This window comes from Miscanthus floridulus, chromosome 4 (genome assembly GCF_019320115.1).
Source record: "Miscanthus floridulus cultivar M001 chromosome 4, ASM1932011v1, whole genome shotgun sequence".
Lineage (NCBI taxonomy): Eukaryota > Viridiplantae > Streptophyta > Magnoliopsida > Poales > Poaceae > Miscanthus > Miscanthus floridulus.
In genome coordinates, this window is record NC_089583.1 from 115,460,269 (window position 1) to 115,475,841 (window position 15,573).

The following is a 15,573-nucleotide window of genomic DNA, read 5'->3' on the forward strand; positions in this document are numbered from 1 at the left end:
TTGCCTCCACCTTTCACATCTAATATATGCATCATGTAAATCCACACTTATTATATACCCACAGATATGTACGGGACCAAATCATATACAACATATGAACCCTACCTTTATAAACTTGAGCTTATTCACTTACCGGCGCACGCAAAGTCGCACGGCCTTCACTAGTAGACATTACAAAGGATATTGGTTAGTATTCCCTCTGGTCCAGTTTATAAGGCAAACATTTGTATTCAAAGTTAAGCTTATTTATAGTCTTGGACCACTAATTTGGCCAATAGTTTTCAACTATTACTTGATATTGTTTGATTAGTAATCAAAATTACTATCCAATAATTACAAGTTCATAATCATAAACAATATAATATGAAGTGAATGAATGATCAATGTGTAACTTAGAAGATTCTGCCATGTCATAGTACACCTTATAAATTAGACATGAGGGAGTGGTTAGTAGCGAGCAGCGCCAACTATATAATGTAGACTAGGGTGGATCAAGCAATGGGATGAGCAGGGTTTAAGACCTCCTGCCACCTTTGTGATTAGATTACCCACAATGTTGATAAAAGTCAATTGTTGACATTTCTTAGCATTGCTACTAAGAACGAAGTTTAAATCCTAACCCCTAGCAACAGTCCAGAAATGCTTATTGGTATTTATTAACTTGTCACTTGGTCGAAGCACTTAGCCACCTATTATAAACCTATATCTCCTAACTTTACTATGTTGTCATCCCTAGTGACGATGCCAGAGATATGTGTTGGTACTATATAGTATTACTACTAGAATAACACTGAGCAGATCATTATTAAAGTATGTGACTATACAAATCTATGAATAAAGAGTATCCACAAGCGCACGGATAATATAACATTGTAGCATTTTACCCGAGAGTATTCTAGGTATTGTTATTTATATTTTTACCACTGGGAAGGTCTAGCATGGACATGTATTGATAACTTATATTATTGAAAGAGAAGTAAACCATAACAAATACTCTACTCACAACAGGGATAAGTCATAAGATAAGATATGTATATATAATAAACTAGCTATACTAAGCATATAATCAAAGTAGATGATGAACATCATAATGAAGAACATGAATAAGATGAATATTGAGATTGTCATAACAATTGTAACTAGCATATAAAAATAGTAGAGAAACAAAAGAAAGAGGGTACAAAGTTTATACCAAACCACACTCTTGATAAGATCGGGAATCCAAGCGAAGTCCTGCTTGCCTCTCTCTAGATCTATCCTAACTAGCTATGCTATGGAGGAGGAGGAGCTTTGAGGAGATTAGGGTTTGTCATCTCAAAGGACTTGATGACTTATGATTCCTAGGAGAGATAGGGGCTAGATTATATAGCCCCGAGGGTCCAACATGAACCCTTGGATCAAACCAACTTAAGCAATGGCCTAGATGTATTCTCAAAGGCTCTGGGAGACCACCATAAGAAGCTGGCTGACAGGTGGGACCAGGGGGCCGAGCGGCCCCACCTGTGGCCGGGCAGCCCCACCTGTCAGGGGGTGGCCCTCCGCTTCAGTGATATGGCTTCTGGACCCTTCTAGAGTCTTCCCACGTAGGTACCGCGATTGAACTCCGTATTTTCCTTTGACGTTTAGATCCCTCTTGACGGTTTTCTGATTAAACCCTGCTGAAAACATAGATTCACTAAAACTTATAGAATTTATTAGTTTAAACCCCTAAACCTTCATTGGTGATTATATTTATGCCCTTATGCATGTTTAATTGATGGTTTAAGTTGGTTGTTAACTACCGTCAATAACTCCCCCAAGCTTACCTTTTGCTAGTCCCTTAGCAAAACTAAACTTAGTAAATGGATCTAGAGTTTAAGGATTTTGAAAACATTGAAGCAACTCCTCAAAAGTACATATGCATTCAAACAAGAATTATCCTCTAGATTAGAATAAACCAATCTGACTTTTAAACTTACCCATATTATCTTTAACCATAGGGCTTGTAGCCTTCACTTGGGTCTTGAGCAATTGAAAGACAGAACAGTCAAGTCAAGCACTATGTCCCAAGTTCTTTGCTCAACCATTATTCTAGAGTTTTTATATATTTTTAAAATAAAACTTAGAGCTCTCCATTGTATGACACTCTCAAGTCTCTCAATATTTATGGTATTTGTGGATCCTCACCATGGCAATAGCAGTGGTATGCCTTTCTCTCCCTACAACTAAGGCTTATGTGGAGCTCATAGGAGTGAAAAAACATAAAAGAGCATACTTGCAATACATATATTGTAAAGTCAAACAATGGATCCAAAGAGAGTTGAGTCATACAATCAAATCAAGATGTGCATGTGTATGGATGTATGATAGATATATTTGGTGGCTAACCTAATTCTACCGTGCGCCTTGAAAACATATCTCTCTTTTGAAACTTAAAAATAACTTTGCAAGAAAACATGGGCTATCTTATTCATCTCACTTTTTTAGGTGGGCATTTGAGTACCCATTGTTTTAATAATTTGGACACTTGTCTATTTTTTCATCTCTTTTTTTATGAATAACTTTTGCATAGCCCCATGCTTCTTTCTACAATAAAATTTTTGAGAGATAGCAACAAAAACTTGGAGCATTTATTTGATGGATATCCTATCAAGAATATTTTGTTGTTTACTCTCAGTATAGGAGTAAAACATTTTGGGGTGGATCTAGATGGAATGACATTTTTTGCGCCTACCCTAGTGTAGGAGTAGTGCATATGTGGGTGATGTGTACGTGATCTCGATTTTAAGAGTATGACAAACCTCTCATAAGGGTTAATAAAGCTTGGCTAAACTTAATGCAAAACAAGCAGCATATATGAGTGGAAGTTTTTCTATTCTAAATATCATATATGGCTCTGGTAGGAATTCAAGCTTTATCATACAAGAGTTCATCATGTAAGATTTTTATGTTTTTTAAAAGATAAATCTCTAGAACGTTAGTATCACTAGGAACACGATAAACAACAGCTCAGACCTTCTCATATCATATCTGTCAATTATCTAGAGTTAGATCAAGCATATGCTACCCACGAGTTTTAAGTTTAGAGTAAATTCTTATATCAAAACAGTCGTATCCAAAACTCAGGAGAATTTAAGGCTAAAAACTAGGTACTTAAAAGGAATTACAACAAAGCAACTATTCATCAATTCCATTACAAGAGATTATCCTTACAGTCCATTTTATTTATTCAGCTCTTAAAAACAGAAAACTAGACATACTCTTTTATTTTGTTTTTTATTTTTAAGATCACACCTTACTATATATATGTAGCTAAAATAAATTTTTATTTTGTTTATGCATCTTTTTATGACTTTAGCAAATATATAGAAAACTCAAACATAGTAAAACCGAAAAGGGAAAGAAATACTTAGTTAGATACATAGGGAATGCTCCTCCCCTAAGCTGGATGTTGTCGTGGTCTTTCTTAAAATCTCTTTCATCCTTCCAGAAGTAGTTTTCCTCGTACAACGGGTGTAGCAGCGGCTTGGGAATATGTTCTTTGGATGGATGGCATTACTCTTGATCATCCTGCAAAATATTTCAACAAGAACACCAAAACTCGTGGCACAGATTTGGATAAGGGGTTAGCGGTCAGCCATTCAGAGATTTGTTGTCCTTGGAGTTTAGATAGATTTTCTAATTGACAAAGTCTTAGTAGGATGTCTATTTAATATATTTTTGGATTTTATTATTTATATAATGCAGAAAGAAAATATGTATGCATGTGTTTTTTTTATTTTTATGCCACCACGATGAATATTCCTTTGGGCTTTTACACGCCGAGAAAATTTTCACATGTGGCTTTAGGCTTTATGATGCAATGATATAATGCAATAATGGAACTTTTTATTTTTCTTTTCTAAATGCAATGCTAATGCAGAAAAAGTAAATATGCTAAAGTGAAAAATAATTTATGCAGTACTAAAAAGTAAATATGGATAACTACTGATGTTATCTCATGGCCAGGGTTTGGATTTTGAAGTCCTCCGGACAGGACTCTTCTCCTATCTCGTTCATTCCTTGGGTGCATTAATCGATCCCGGGGATGAAGACCCTGATGATTGCACCTCTTGTGACTTTGGTGACGATGTTACCTTCTCTTTCCATACCTGCTTGGTCTGTGGACTTGACTTTGGCGGAGTGAGTTCATCTTTTATAACTCCTTCATGTTTCTTATCTTCCCCCCATTCATTCTTTAGAGATTGATTCTTCTGGTTTTGGGATGATCGACGTCTCCTCTTGGAGCGGGACTTCTTTGGCTGCTCATAAGTAGTGTAACTATTAAAATACGAGCATACCTTTTCTCTAGGGAATTAGAAGTGGACTTGTCTAGATCCGACGTAGATGATTGCATTGGTGGTGTAGAGGAACGGTCTTCCAAGAATGATGGGTGTATCATCTTCTTCTTCACCCATGTCCAAAACCATGAAGTCGATAGGGGCATAGTGATCATGTATTCTTACAATAATATCTTTTGATATCCCCTCCGGTAATCGAATTAATTGATCCACCATCTGTAATTGCATGTATGTAGGGAACAAAGGTTCATCACTGAATAAATATTCATGCGTTACCTTGGATATTATGTTGACCCCCGATGCAATGTCGTAGAAGGTCTTGTGGAATATTCTTTGTCCAATGGTACACTCAATCGTTGGTACACTAGGATCATCCTTCTTGGTAAGGAATGGTGAAGTGAGGAGGTGGTCATACTCTGATCTGAGTGTGTTGATCATATTGACTGTCTATTCATGTGGTTGCCTAACTTTGTTCTTCCTTCTTCTCCTATTGTTCTTTTCTTGGTCACTATTGCCACTTCGGGCAAATATGGCGTCTGCGGATGTCTGGGAGATTGCAAGATATGATTCTTGAATAAAAACTTCTCTTTTCTATCCTTAATTGTGAAGCAAATCTTGTCACTGTCTGCGTACATGATGGCTTTTGCGGTGCTTAGGAAAGGTCGGCCCAAAATAATGGGTGCCCTTACATATCCGCCTATTTCCAAAACCATAAAATCTATGGGAACATATGATTGTCCCACTCAAATAATGGCATCTTCAAGAATTCCCTTGGGGTAACAGAGTGACTGATCTGCCAGCTGTAAACGCATATTTTGTACAATAAAGCATCTCTATTAATTCGATCATAGATTACCTTAGGCATGATGTTGACGCTTGCTCCGAAGTCACAGACAACTTCTTCAAAAATGTGAGGTCCAATGGTGATGGAGATGATAGGTCTCCCTAGGTCGCTCTTCTTCTCAGGCAAGGTATAATCTATTCAGCTTCCCGTCGATGGCTCCGTGTAGTAGTAAGCTGCATTGTGAATATCGACAAGATTTGTAGTTTCTAAATTTTTTGCTGCCCCAGAATCTTACCTTTGTCGGATGGAGAAACAGCAGCCGCCAGCTGAGTTATTTGTGATTCTATCATTTTATTAAAGCTATGCTGGTTCTTAATGGCAGAAGCAAAGCTATCCATTCTATTATTTATATTTTCTAGAATTTTATTATTGGTAGCTACCTTCTTAAATAATCCTTCCATAAGTCTAGATTGACCAGCAAATAATTCTATCAAGGGTGGTTGATTGAAGTTATTATAATTATTACCTTGATAGTTACCTTGGTAGTTTGGCCTCTATTGCTGGTTCTATCCTTGATTCCGTTGAGGACGATAGTAGTAGTTGTTGTTGACAAAGTTCATATCCTCTTAGGTTTTAGGACAGCTATTCCCTAAATGCCCAGTGTTGCCATATACTTCACATATCATGCAGGAATCATGAATGTGCATGACTTCTTGCTTTTCATTAGCTTGGTCTTCGAGCTTCTTCATCAGTAGGTCCATCTTGGCAGATAGCATGTCTACCTCCTTGAGTTGATGCATACCTCCACCTCTCTTGCAGGTCTGAACATGTTCTTCATTCCAGCCCTGGTTGTAGGCCATCTTCTCCATAAGAGTGGTCGCAACTAGAAGTGTAAGTGACAAGAATGCACCTCCAGCAGCAGCATCCATGGTCTCACAGGTACTGTTGGTCAACCCATGGTAGAACGTCTACATGAGTAGCCAGTTCTTCATCCTATGATGAGGACATTCTGATATATAGTCTTAAAAGCATTCTCATGCCTCAGGGACAGATTCATCATGTTGTTGTGGAAAACTTGAAATTCTCCCACGTAGAGCATTGGTCTTGCCTGTGGGAAAGAACTTTGCTAGAAAGACAGTGAAGCAGTTATCCCATGTAGTGTTTCTATCTTTATTGGCGTAGAACCACTGTTTTGCCTTCCCCCAAAAGTGAAAATGGGAAAAGACAAAGTAGTATGGCGTCCTGGGTTATTCCTTTGATGGTGAAGGTGTTGTAGATCTCTAAAAAGTGTTGGAGATGTGCACTTACATCTTCATGTGCCTTTCCACAAAATTGGTTTTCTTGCACCATATTGATGAGAGCTGCCTGCTCGAATCCATTGTCTCCGACATTGACTGTCTGTCCAGTACGGATGTTGACCGTAGTTGGAGCAGAGAATTCATGGAGAGTCCTATTAGCTATGGCTTCAAATTCTAGTATTAAGTTTTGCCTTATATGGTTGTCTTCTGATTTTAAAGCTAAGACTTTCTTGAGTTTAGCTCTGGTTCTCCTGATTAAAGCTTCTGGGTCTTCAACGTAGTTTGTCGAAAGGTCAAAAACCGGTCATACATTACCCTGCATAAGATACAAAAGTAGACAAAACAAGGGTAATCCTGCTCGAGCAGGGGTCAATGGTTTTCCTCGATCACATCAATAATTATAAGTTTATCAATACTTCCTTTGCCTAGTTACCTTCCCCGGCAACGGTGCCAAAAATGCTTGTTGACATTTTTTAGCGTTGCTATTAAGAACAAAGTTTAAATCCTAACCCCTAGCAAAAGCCCAGAAATGCTTATTGGTATTTATTAACGTGTCACTTGGTTGAAGTACTTAGCCACCTATTATAAACCTATATCTCCTAACTTTACTAAGTTATCATCCCTAGTGATGATGCCAGAGATATGTGACTATATAAATCTATGAATAAAGAGTATCCACAAGCGTACAGATAATATACCCTTGTAGCATTTTACCCGAGAGTACTCCAAGTATCGTTATTTATATTTTTACCACTGGGAAGGTCTAGCATAGACATGTATTGATAACTTATATTATTAAAGGAGAAATAAACCATAACAAATACCCTACTCACAACAGGGATAAGTCATAAGATAAGATATGTATATATGATAAGTAATGATAATGATAAGTCACTCAAACCACTCATTTCTATGGCATTAGCATGGTCACGTAGAATGTTAGAGGAATAATTCCTAAGTCATTCTTAATTACAAGTCAAAGCATACATTTGATTAGTGCAATTACACCTAGTAATCATGGCAAAGATCATCATCATATCTACACAAAAGGGATATTACTAAGGAAGATTGAGGGTAGAGCTTGTTCTACCTTCGTAATCGGACCCTATGTGCGCCTATATTCGAAGAGTGGACTACAAAGGATTCAACGGCAATGTCACATCAACGATCTACCACATGACCCAGAATATAGGGTGTATCTATAAGTAAACAACGTATAAGCACCACGCTTGCACAATGTCGACCACCCACCCATGGTACCTTGGAGTGAGCGCTATATGAACTTATGTATAAACATAATGATAAACTAGCTATACTAAGCATACCATCAAAGTAGACGATGAACATCATAATGAAGAACATGAATAAGATGAATATTAAGATTGTCATAACAAATGTAACTAGCATATAAAAATAATAGAGAAACAAAAGAGAGAGGGGTACAAAGTTTATACCGAACCACACTCTTGACAAGATCGGGAATCCAAGCGAAGTCTTGCTTGCCTCCCTCTAGATTTATCCTAACTAGCTATGCTATGGAGGAGGAGGAGCTCTAAGGATATTAGGGTTTTTGTCTTCTCAAAGGACTTGATGACTTATGATCCCTGGGGGAGGCAGGGGCTGGATTATATAGCCCTGAGGGTCCAACGTGAGCCCTTGGATCAAACCGACTTAAGCAAAGGCCTAGATGTATCCTCAAAGACGGTGGAAGACCGCCATACGAAGCTGGCTGACAAGTGGGACCAGAGGGTCGGGCGACCCCACCTGTAGGCCGGGCAGCCCCATCTGTCAGGGGGTGGCCCTCCGCTTCGGTGACATGGCTTATGTACCCTTCTAGAGTCTTCCCACGTAGGTACCGCGGTGGAACTCCGTATTTTCCTTTGACATTTAGATCCCTCTTGACGGTTTTCTGATTAAACCCTGCTGAAAACACGGATTCACCAAAACTTGTGGAAATTACTAGTTTAAACCCTAAACCTTCATTGGTGATTATGTTTATGCCCTTATGTATGTTTAATTGACGGTTTAAGTTGGTTGTTAACTACCGTCAACATCGATGCTAAAACTTACTCCACCAGGTAATACCACTATGGTAGACGATGTCGAGTTAAAAAACCAACATCGAGTCATACCAGAGCGCCGATGCTTAACGATGTGTTGTTGGGATATTTTCTTAGCATCGGTCTTGGTAGCATTCGATTTTAGAGCAACATTGTGGGTAGTGGAATGGAACCTCTCTTATTGTTTTAAAAATATCGATAAGAGATAGAAGAGTTTGTGGTGATTAAAGATGGTTTGAAGCTCCTCTCCAACAAAATTTCAATGTCCGCTTCTAAATGCATACGTGAATGCAACCTTTCAAGGATGTAAGACGAGGAAGTGGAAAGTTAGCAGACACGAGGGGCACATCTAAATCTATATCTCTTATAAAGTTAATCCCCATGATAAGTTCTATTTTAACATGTAAGCCATCCACATCATCTTTCACTAACTATCTACGTCATCCCCCACTAATAGCCATGTTATTCCACTAATTTCTAACCTTTTAATGCAACAATTTTAACAAAAATAAATCTTAGAACATGTAGATGATTCAACTCATACATACAACGGTTTTATTTCTAAGAGATTCCCGCAGCAAAGTGCGAGATATCCTTCTAGTTGTTATTAGGCCAGTCTCAATTGAAGATTTCATCCCACTGTTTCCAAGACGTAACAGTATTAGTAACTAAGAATGAAACACGCTTTCTCACTGCACACTTTTATTTCACTATTTCATAGACTAGTTAAAACATTTAATTCTTGTAAGGTGTTGTGATCTACTGTGGCATGTGAACTATATAGCCATTTTCTCCACTCTATTTCACCGTTCTCTTTTGCTGTCACTTGAGTGGTTCTGTAGAATTCGATATCAGACCAGCAGGCTTCGTCCATGACCTCGTTCTGGGGCCAGCCAGGGTTCACCATCACGGCGGCCACGAACGACACCACGTGGAAGAAGCCGTCGCAGCCGGCGATGGCCGCCGCCACGCTGCCGTAGTCCAGCAAGTCGGCCGTGAACAGGCATAGCCGGTCCGCGGCGCCATCCATCGCCGCCAGGTGCGTGTTCTTGGCGTCGCCTGCGCGCCACGCACAGCACAGATCGATCATTGACATGTACGCACGCACACACGCCAGTTCACCAGGAGCAAGAGACAAGCAGTGATTTCGTATCCGGATCACGGACGGTGCCATGGACCACGTATCGGCCGCCGGCGAGAAAGGCGCTCAACGAGCCACGAGGCCACGAAGCCTCCCGCGCCGGTCACGCACACCTCCGTCCTCGTCCTCTCCGCCGCGCCTTCCATTGGCACCGATCACGACGACCTACGGGTTCGTCTCGTTCCTCCCCAAGATTGCGTTGAGCAATTTCAACAAGAAGCCATCTTCCCCAGCGAGCAGACCGTGCCCTAAGCTGCGGGCGGCCGCGGCGCCCGGCCCCTGCTTCCCCGACGATGCGGCCGCGGCGCCCGGACGGCCCCTGCTTCCCCGACGACGCGCACGCATGGCGGCTCTGGCCCCAAGCCACGGCGCCGGGCCCCTCCTTCCTTTCATCGTCACGGACCGCACGGGATCGGATGACACGAGAGAAATGGTCTCAATGCAGGTTTCGTTCGGTTTCCAAGTCGGGGAAACAACTCCGATTCGTTTCGTGGCCATGAAACTCAAATCTTCTCTTTCTTCTTATATATATATAAAACATTTATTTTTGTTGACATGTCATTGCCCATAAAACTCCCATGACATCTTCATGGAGACTGTCCTTAACATTGAGTCTTCAAAATCAATGCATGGTTGGGACTTTTGCTCAAATTCAATGACCAGATTATATATGTTTTTGCACTTTTGCATTGTTGTAGGAATTTATATGATTTATTTTTTTCCTAGCATAGCTCGTGAGAATTAATATGGAGGCACCAAGAGAAATAGCAAGATTTAGCGTGCGTGACGGAATAATTAACCATCAAGATTTGTGAAAATGTAGGTAGGTAGCACACGCATTAATTGCACAGTTACAAATCAGTTCGTACATATATAGCCTATTGATATGTCTTTATTGTTTGGATTATTGGTTACTTCCATGTTAGACCGATTTTTAAGGCATTTAGAAATTCACACAACTGTGTCATGAGTTTCAACAACCAAGGTGTGTGGTCGATTTAAATTTAGGGCGTGCCACGCACATCACGGTTAAGTTTAGTAAAATTGAGCACACTGGATTGCAAAACTTGCATATAGCCTGTTGATACTACTAGTATGCATCTTTATTCTTTGGATTGGTGCGCCCACACTACTCTCTGATTCTAGATTGATTTGTCGACGCATCGAGAAATTAAACAATTGGACCGTGTTCCAAGTGTGTGTTTAGTTTAATTAGTTGTATAGCCTATCACGGCATAGCCGCATAGGCCCGTACTTGTATAAGTGGGACCAAACTACAAATTATAAAAAGCCGAACTAAAGCTGGCCTTGTGAAACATGAGAGCATAAAATAAAAATAAAATAAGTTATATCTAAACATTAAGTATCCACGTCATCTTCCACTATTAGCTATGTCATCCCACCAACTTTCAATCTCTTAATAACGCAACAGTTTTAACAAAAAAAAAAATAGATGTTGGCGACTCTGGCAGTGCCCCAGTGGCGACCAAGCAACTGAGCTCACCGTAAATAGAACCAACGGCTGGCTGAACGGCGTGCACCGGTTGACGGGGATTCCCGACACCGTCTGGCCACGGAAAGAAATCCGCCTGAGGATTTGACAGGAAAGATGAGGATTGGCGTCGGCCGTGCGTGTTTACCCTGGCACGCACGCACGCACGGAGACGAGCCGCGCCATTTACCGACTCCTGCAACGCCACGACACGCATCGATGGCCGCGCCTTACGGTACGCCGCACCGTCGTTGCTGCCGCTGCGCGAATTCAACTAAACAATTGCACATGTTATCAAAAAAAAAAAAACCAACCAATTGCACCAGGAAGCCCCGTTGGGCGGGGCATCTGACGGACGCACGACGAGTAGGGGACCGGATGGCACCGGAGGAGCCGTGGAGCCCGCGCGCCGCCCGCCAGATGCAGCAACCCCACGCGTGCCGCCCCCGCACGCCGCTAACCCCAGCGAGTTCCCCGCGGCAGCTCGCGCGATCGCCTTCGCCGATCGGAAGGCGTGCCGACAACCAGCAGCCTTGTTGTAAATAATCGTAAATTTTTAATCAGAACAATATTTTTCTATCACACTAAATCAGCCAGCAATAATAATCCATGATCGTTTCAGCCCCAGCCGAACAGGCTGCAGTTCGGCTCGTCGCGTTCGTTCGGTGGCGCGCCGGGGCCGAGCGTGACCGCGTCGATCGACCGAGGAAACGCCTCGTCGACGGCATTTGCCTCTTCGGGAGGGAACGGACGGCCCCCAACTGCTCCTGCTGCTGGTCCCTGGCAGGCTGGCTGGTTCGGCCGTCGCGCCGCGCTCGTGCCGGGTCGCAATCGCCTCGGCCTTCCATTTGACTTGGCCCATACGTACGTACGTATCAGACGAGGACACGTACTCCCGTCGGCCTCATTGGCCCGACGCTTGGCGTTGCGCGGGCGAGTGCATGATTGCTCGTTCCTGAACAGTATAGGAGTGCTGCAGTAGCCATGGAGGAGGATCGACCTAACCCACAGTTCCTCGATTGAACAGACCTAATCCCCCCCCCCCCGCACTGTTTCCGTGTTGCACGGCAAAGCCAGCCATGCGTCGCGCTGGTCGTGCCTGGTACGCTCGCTGCCTGCACTGACAGAGCCAAGGAGCAACGTGCGCAGTAGCTCGAAAAAAACGGGAACAGGCAGACGACGACGACGACGCTCGGGACGGAAGCGGGACAGCAAGTTGATCGGTTGGGTACTCGGAAGACATTACGCTGTCCGTGCGTGCTCCGGTTGCAATTGCATTGCATCCTCACGCTGGGGTCTCGGCGAGCAGTTAATGGAGAAACATGCCGTGTCGGTCAGCCAGGCTGGGCAAGCGAAGCAAAGCTCGCCGAACTGCCATGGCCCGCGGCCCGCCCGTGGAATCGGAGGGAGATCAGCAGCATACACGGACACCGTTGCCTTGGCATGGCTTTGCCTGCCTGATTTCCTTTTTTTACTGTTTCTTTTTCCCTTTTCCTTTTTCCCTTTTTCGTTTTTTCTTTTTCTCTGTACGTGGTATCTTTTCCCACGTTGGCACACGGGTGTTGTGACGCGCACTCGGTTCCGTTCGTTGCCTCACCGGCATTTTGTGCCATCACGGGCAGTTAACCCCCGTGTGATCACACGCAAAATGCAGCTGGAGTTGTCAGTAGCAACTAAATTAGCACGAAACTTGTGACACGGTAACATGCATGCATGCATGGTCTCGGTCGTCTCAGCCGCCTCTCTGTCCTCCTGTCTGTAAAGCGTGTGTGACAACTGACAATATAAATACCAAGTCCAGAGTCGACCAAGGTGTTTAGGTCACCTAAAGCATTGCTGATCATGATCTGCAATCGATCACCAATGCAAGCACGCTTACAGCGCTGGGACAAGATGTGAAGCTAAACTGCAACATGCTGCTGCACCGTTCCGTAAACTGGGATGAGCTGTAACGACGCATTTTTTTTCTTCTCCCTGATACAATGACATGTACGTCTTGTCCTTCGTGTTGAGAAAAAAAAGCAGCACTCTGGGCCTATTTGGATTGCGGAAAAAAATCCTTGTTCCCGTGTTTTTCTTATAAAATTGAACCGATTCATGTGAAATTCCTACAAGATTCCTATAAAATTTCTACGTTCCAAATAAGCTCACGACAGGATCAGATCGAGCGAATATGACCATGTCGATCACCACGGAGCGAAGGATCGTGTTCATTACACGGAGAGTAATTAGCATCTCAGGTGCCGTAGTATGCCCGTATTAGGTGGGTTTTAATTTGTTTGTGCCTGTTGAGGTGGCTATGATCAGTTGCACTACTAGACGAGCCAATGCGAAAACCGGAACGAACAGCATGTGGTGGGGGTGGGGGGGGGGGGGGGGGGGGGGGGGGGGGCGGGGGCGTCAAGGGAAATCGCAGCTTCCACCTCCACTAGATGGATTGGCTAGAAACTGAAGATGGGTTAGTTGTCATGAACGCTGGGCATAGACAATTATCAGTCTGTTCATTTCGGCTTATACGATCGTGGATTATAAGGGGGGGGGGGGGGGGGGGGCGTCGTCAAGGGAAATCGCAGCTTCCACCTCCACTAGATGGATTGGCTAGAAACTGAAGATGGGTTAGTTGTCATGAACGCTGGGCATGGACAATTATTAGTCTGTTCATTTCGGCTTATACGATCGTGGATTATAAGCTGGAACAGTATTTTTCTCTCATACCAAACCAGTCAGCAGTACTTCTGGTTTATAATTCACGATCGTTTCAGCCGAAACGAACAGGCTTTATATTTGCGGCTTGTGTCACTGTCAAGGGAGGAAAAACAACTACTAGCATGCAATGTAATACTCCAGGCGCTGAGACCACTCTCAATTTTGTTTATTTTGCCGGTGGCGGTACGAGAAAAAAAATCTCACGTCGAAAGTGTCCTTGTAGTCTGAATTCAAAGGCCCGCATTGGGGCCATCTGGCTTGAACGAATATGTGCTCCATCTTCTCCCAAATCCTGATCAGAGCATTCAATTCAAGGCCTCCTGTCGGTGTTTTGGACCGGGGGTCCTCAACCGACTAGTGAATTTGTTCTACGTGCTCCCGATTCCAGATAGTGATGCAAAGAGACACAAGATTTATACTAGTTCAGGCAATCGGTGCCCTACGTCCAGTCTGAGAGATCGAACTTATATTCCTTGCACCGAAGTGCTCGTAGTAGGGGGTTACAAGCTAAGGGAGAGAGGGAGCCAATCCCAGGTCTCGGCAGGGTATCGTGTGGGCCGTCTGAGACGTTGCTCTCAAGCGGCTGGAATGTGTGCGTGTGTGTTACCTAGTGTTCTCCCCCCCTCTAAGTGGCCCAAGTCTTCTCCTTTTATAGTTGAAGGGAGGACAAGGGCAGCACATGTAGTACTATGCGGCGTCATGCCAACAGGGGCGGCATGTCCGAATCCTGTGGCCTGTCCCTGTGGCGGCGTGGTCGTCGGAGTGGTCCGTCCTTGGAGTATGAGGCGGCGTGGTCGTCCCATCATATCATGTGCGTCGTGGGAGCCCCGGGAATGCCTCAGAGTGGACGTAGCGGCGAACATGCAAGCCACTGTGGACGGACTGTGCGCGAGGCCGAGACTTGGTCGGTGCCGAGGCTTGCACTGCAGTGGGGGGGTCTCGGCAGGCACGAACCCCAAGATCGCCGAGGCCCTGGTGTACCGTGCCGAGGCCTCGAGCGGGCGGCTGATCATGGGTACAGTGTTGGGACACAGTGGCCGGTAATCCCCGTCGTATCCTGTCCCAGTCGATATGGCGCTGATCATGGACACAGTGGTAGGACACAGTGGCCGGTAATCCCCGCCGTGCCCTGTCCCGGCCAATATGGCGCTGATGCGACCTCGGGTCGCGTCGGCCGTCCTGTGGCGTTGAGCCACCGTCCGGCTGAGATTGCAGGAGTGGTTGAGGCATTAATGAGACATGACATGCTGTCGGGAGGGTCGACTGAGGCGGGGGGCGACGGACCGCGGACGAGCCGGCCTCGAGCGACACGAAGAATGAGGCCTCGCGCGAGACGGAGATCAGGCTCCTTGCCGAGGCCCCGGGCGAAAGGCCTCGCGCGAGACAGAGATCAGGCTCCTTGCCGAGGCCTCGGGCGAGAGGCCTCGCGCGATACGGAGAACGCGCCTCCTGCCGAGGCCTTCCGTGGAGAGCCTTGGACGAGACGGAGACGGCGTTCCCTGCCGAGGCCTTCCTGGGGAGCCTCGCACGAAGCGGAGTTTGCGCCAGGGTGCTGAGACCTCCTGCTCGAGGCTCGAGGCGAGGAGGGGGAGGACCCAGTGGGCTCGGTCGTGGCGGGTGAGGGGCCCACGACTTACCTTCTTGCTTTTATTATTTTTAGATGGGGCTTTGGCAACCCGTTTGGTGTTTTGCTTGGGGTACCCCATTCTAAGGTACCCGACAGTAGCCCCCGAGCCTCGGGGGGAGTGCGCGCACTCCCCCTAAGGGTTTGCC

General features: G+C 44.5%; 1 non-coding gene across 1 annotated transcript; it reads left to right on the forward strand.

Annotated features, from left to right (window-relative positions):
• Positions 1-6,093: 6,093 nt before the first annotated feature.
• On the forward strand, positions 6,094-6,200 carry LOC136553005 (small nucleolar RNA R71). Its single transcript, XR_010782913.1, has one exon. It is a non-coding gene; the product is annotated as a small nucleolar RNA R71 (small nucleolar RNA).
• The last annotated feature ends 9,373 nt before the right edge of the window (positions 6,201-15,573 follow it).